Raw genomic sequence first — 5,999 nt, forward strand, 5'->3', positions numbered from 1 at the left:
ACCCTTATGTTTCCTTCTAATAATGTAGTTTTAGCTCTTCTATTTGAGTTGTTGATTCATATTCAGTTATTTTTATTATGGAGTGAGGTACAGATCCAGAATCATTTCTTCAGAATATGGGTATCCAGTTGTCCCAGCAACAGTACTTGAAGAGACTATTCTTTTCCATTCAGTGCTCTTGACATCCTTGCTGAAAATCAATTAGCCATAGGTGTTTGGATTTATTTCTATACTTCCAAATATATTCCATTCGCCTAAATATCACATTGTTTTGATACTATAGCATTATAGTAAGCTTTTAAACTTAATATGAGTCCTTTAATTTTGTTCTTCATTTGCCATATTGTTTTAGCTATTAAGGGCCCTTTGCAATTCCAATATGAATTTAGGGATTGGCTTTTCTGTATCTGGAAGAAAAAGGACGTTGAAATTTTGATAGAAATTACATTGAATCTGTAGAATGGTTTGAGATTTCGTCATCTTAACAAAATTAGGCCTTCTGATCCATGGGGAATATTTCCATTTAACTACATCTTCTTTAATTTTGTTCAGCAATATTTTATTCCCACATTTGGTTAAATTTATTTATAGATATTTTATCCTTTCTAATGCTATTATAAATGAAACTTGAGTAAATCTTAACTTACTTTAATTCTTCTTTGTTATTGTGTAGAAAAACAACTGATTTGTGTGTGTTCTTATACTCTACAACTTTGCTGAATTTGTTTATTAGTGCTAGTATTTTGTGGACTTTTCTGGAATTTCTTTATATAAAATCTTGTTATCTGAAAATAGACATAGTTGTCCTTCTTCCCTTACAAATTGAATGCCTTTTATTTCTTTTTCTTGTCTAATTGTTCTGGATAGAACTTCCAGTATAGTATTGAATATCAGTGACAAAAGTGGAAATCCTTTTCTTGTTCTTGATCTTAGAGTAAAAGCTTTTAATCTTTCATCAAGTATGATGTTAGCTGTAGGTTTTTCAAAATGCCCTTTACCATGTTAAGGAAGTTCTCTTCCATTCCTAGTTTGCTGACTGTTTTAATCATAAAGAGTATTAAATTTTGTCATTGCTTATCTGCATCTATAAGGATGGTTATTTTCTTTTTCTTTATTGTATTAATGTGTATCTCATTGATTTTCCTTATGTTGAACCATCCTTACATTCCTGGGATAAAAACCACTTGGTCATGGTAGTGTGGAGTGGCATCCAGTTTGCAAATATTTTGTTGAGGATTTTAATGTCTATATTATTAAAACGTATTGGTCTATAGTTTTCTTGCAGTATCTTTTTCTGGCTTTGCTTTCAGGATACTGGTGGCGTCCTAAAAGAGGTATTATTTTTTCTCTTCTATCTTTTGGGAGGAGTTTGAATACAAATGATGCTAATTCTTCTTTAAACGTTATAAAATTCACCAGTGAAGACATCCTGTATAGGGCTTTTCTTTGCTAAAAGTTTTTTGATTACCGATTTAGTCTCTTGTTACAGATCTTTGGACATTTTTTTTTCTTGAATATTTTATTTTTTCTTGACTCAGTTTCAATAAGTGTTTTTATTTGTTCATTTCATCTAGTTTATTTAATTTGTTGGCATACAATTCTTTTTAGTATTATAAGCATTTTAATTTTTGTGAGATCAATAGTAATACCTCCACTTTCATTTCTGATTTTAGATATTTGCCTCTTGCCTATTTTTCTTAGTCTATCTAAAATTCTGTCAATTTTGTTAATATTTTAAAGAACTGAATTTTGGTTTTGATAGATTTCTCTATTTTTCTTTCCTCTACTTCATTTATCTCTGTTCTAATACTTATTATTTTCTTCCATCTGCTAACTGTGGGATTAGCTTTTCTTTGTCTTGTTCCTTTATATGTAATGTTAGATACATGATCTGGGATATTTTATTTTTTAACATAGGCATTTACTAATATATATTTCTCTCTGAATACTGCTTTTGCTGAATCCCATAAGTTTTAGTATATTCTCTTTTCATTTTGATTAAATTCAAAGTATTTTCTGATTTCCCTTGTGATTTATTTCTTTCCCCATTGGTTATTTAAAAGTACATTGCTTGGGCGCCTGGGTGGCTCAGTTGCTTAAGCATCCAACTTCCGCTCAAGTTATGATCTTGCAGTTCATGAGTTCGAGCCCCACATCAGGCTCTGTGCTGACAACTCAGAGTCTGGACCCTGCTTTGGATTCTGTGTCTCCCACTGTCTCTGCCTCTCCTCACTCATGCTCTCTCAAAAATAAATAAATATTTTAAAACATTTTAAGTGCATTGTTTAATTTCCATAATTTATGAGTTTTTAAGTTCTTCTTTTGTTAATTTCTAGTGTCATTCCATCATAAGCAAAGAATATATTTTATATGATTCCAATCTTGCTAAATTTATAGCGGTTCTTTTGTGGCCTAAATATGGTCTATCCTGGAGAATGTCCCATGTGCACTTAAGAGCAGGTTTTCTGCTGTTGTTACATGAAGTATTATTTATATGTCTGTTAGGCTCAATTGTTTTATAGTATTGTTCTAATATTCTACTTCCTTATTGACCATCTGTCTAGTTGTTCTATTTATTATTTCTAATACAGTAACAAAGACTCCACCTTTTGAGTTATAATTGATGTATTATTATAAGTCAATTGTGGACATATTATTATATGTCAATTGTGTAAGTTTAAGGTGTATTCAACCATTATTTTAGAACTTTCTACTTTTCCCTTCAATTCTACCAATGTTTGCTTTATACATTTTGGTGCTTTGTTGTTTGCTTTTATATGTTTATAATTGTTGTATCTTCTTTATAAACTGACCTATTATTGATGTATAATATCTTTCTTTGAATCTTGTAATAATTTTTTACTTAAAATAGATTTCCTCAGATATTAGTATAGCTACCTCAGCAACCTTTTGTTTACTATTTGCATGGACTCTCTTTTTATATCCAGACACTTTCAACCTATTTGGGGTTTTGGGTCTAAAGTGAATCCCTTGGAAGAAGTCTATAGTTGGGTTATTTTTTTTTAATCCACTTTGTCAATCTGTCTTTAATTGGAGAGTTAATTCATTTACATTTAAAGTGTTTACTGATAATGTGAAATTACTTCTGGTGTTTTGCTGTTTGTTTTCTATATGTTTCTGAATTCCTCCAATCCTTTCTACTTTTGTTTTTTATTGTTTCTAGTATAATATTTTGATTTCCTTCTCTGTAATTTTTAGTTATATTTTCAGTGGTTACCATGAAGATTAAGTTAATATGCTAAATTTATTCTAATCTAATTTGAATCAATTTTAATTTAGCTTCAATAGCCTGCATTAACACCACCCTCCCCATTTCTTTATGTTCATTATTACAAATTAAATTATATCTTTATGTATTATGTCTTAGTCTTTTAAGGAGATATATCAAAATACCATATTATTAACAGAAAATTATTACTCATGGTTCTTGAAGATGGAAGTTCCAGATCAGGGTGACAAAATGTTTGGATTCTGATAAAGGTCCTTCTGATTCAGACTGCTGACTTCTTACTATATCCTCACATGGTGGAAGAAACTAGGGAGCTGTATGGGATCTTTTTAAAAAAAGTTTTTTTTAATTTACATCCAAATTAGTTAGCATATAGTGCAACAATGATTTTAGGGGTAGATTCCTTGATGCCCCTTACCCATTTAACCCATCCCCCTCCCACAATCCTTCCAGTAACCTTCTGTTTGTTTTCCATATTTAAGAGTCTCTTATGTTTTGTCCCCCTCCCTATTTTTATATTATTTTTGCTTCCCTTCCCTTATGTTCATCTGTTTTATCTCTTAAAATCCTCATATGAGTGAAGTCATATGATATTTGTCTTTCTCTGACTGACTAATTTCACTTAGCATAATACCCTCCAGTTCCATCCATATAGTTGCAAATGGCAAGATTTCATTCTTTTTGATTGCCAAGTCTTTTTTATAAGAACACTAATCCCATTCCTAAGAGCTCCACCCTCAGGATTTAAGCACCTTCCAAAGACTCAACTTCTTAATGTGCCTGTGTGGTTACCTTTACTAGAGACCTATATATTTTTGAATGGCTTCAAGTTACTATCTAGTGTCTTGAAGGACTCTCTTTATCATTTATTGTAGGGTTAATCTACTATAGTTGAACCCCCTTAGCTTTTCTTCATCTGGGGATGCCTTAACTTCTTCATTTCTAAAGGACAGCTTTGCTGGATACAGAATTCATTTTGGTTGACAAGTGTTTGTTTTGGCATTTTAAATGTATTATCCTACTGCCTTCCGGTCAACCTGGTTCCCAATGAGAAATCAGCTGCTAATTTTACTGAACATTTCTTGTACATTATACATTGTTTTTCTTTTAGGGCTTTCAAGATTTTCTCTTTGTCTGTTGTTTTCCACAGTTTGATTATAAGACATCTCAGTTTGGATCTCTTTGAATTTAACTTGCTTTAATTTGTTGAATTTCTTGAATGTGTATGTTTATTTATTTCATTAAATTTGGAAAGTTTCTGGCCATTATTTCTTCAAATAATATTTCTGCTTCTTTCTCATTCTTGTTTCCTTCAGGAATTCCCATAATGCACATGTTGGCATACGTGGTGGCCTCTGATAGATTCCTTAGAATTTGTTCATTTAAAATTTCTTTTTCCTGCTCCCCAGAATGGGTAATATCAATTGTTCTATCTTCAATTAAACTGATTCTCCCCAGAATGGGTAATATCAATTGTTCTATCTTCAATTAAACTGATTCTTCTGTTTGTTCAAATCTGCTGTTGACCCTTCTAGTAAAGTTTCTATTAGGTTATTTTACTTTTCAATTCCAGAATTTCTATACCATTATTTTTTCTAAATTTTATATATTGATATTCATTACCTGTATATGCATCATTCTCCTGGTTGCCTTTAGTTTTTTGTACTTATTTTTATTCAAACCTTTGAACATATTTAAAATAGTCAGTTTAAAGTGTTTTCTAGTGGGGCACCTGGGTGGCTCAGTTGGTTAAGTATCTGGCCTTGATTTTGGCTAAGGTCATGATCTCACAGTTTTGTGAGTTTGAGCCCTGCATTGGGCTCTCTGCCCTTCCCCTGCTCACACTCTCTCTGTGTCTTCCAAAATAAACAACTAAACTTAAAAAAAATCCTTAAAAAAATCTTGTCTAGTAAAATTCTAAAATCTACTTGTTTCCCCCCTGCCCCCCAAGAATTGTTTCTATTTCCTTCTTTTGGTGTTTTTCTTTTTTCTTGTCTTTCTTTTTTTCATGAATGAGTCATATTATCCTGTTCATATGCATGCTTTACGTATTTTGTTGTTGATAACTGGATATTTTGAATATTGGTATGTGGTAACTCTATGAAGCAAATCCCCCCACCCCAATGGATTGTTGTTTCTTGTTGAGAGTTGCAGTCATCCATTTGTTTAGCAACTTTTCCAAACTATATTTACAAAGACTATATTCTTGTCACTTGTGGTTCCTGAAATCTCTGTTCCATTCATTATCTCTGTAGTCAGCCAGTGATTGCTTGAATCCAACAAGAAAATGGGTGGGGGTGGTGGTGGAAATTCTGTCTCTTTCAAGTCCTTTCACAGATGTCCCTCAGGAAGCCACTTTTGTTTGTTGGTGTTGAGACAAGGGCCAACATTTGTGCTGGTCTCTGTGACCTGCCAGGCAAACTGAAACATACAAACTTGAATTTTGAGGGATAAGATCTTTATTTTTTATTTTGGCACCAGTAAGCTGCACTGAGAACACAGGCTTCCATCCCTATAGCTGCCTTCTACAAAGACAGGTCGTGGGGTATAGGAGCTGCTACAAGAAATACCAAAACCTATTGAGCCTCTTCATCAAGCCACAGGTATTTGACTAGACTCCAGAGTTATGAAATAGTTGATTCTAATTGTTCTTTACAACACAACTTAGTTTTGGTGGAGGGACCAATTCTTTGAGCTTTCTACTCTGCAATCTTCCTTGACACTACTAAACACTCCTTTGAATCCAGGA

The sequence above is a fragment of the Panthera tigris genome, chromosome B4 (genome assembly GCF_018350195.1).
Source record: "Panthera tigris isolate Pti1 chromosome B4, P.tigris_Pti1_mat1.1, whole genome shotgun sequence".
Lineage (NCBI taxonomy): Eukaryota > Metazoa > Chordata > Mammalia > Carnivora > Felidae > Panthera > Panthera tigris.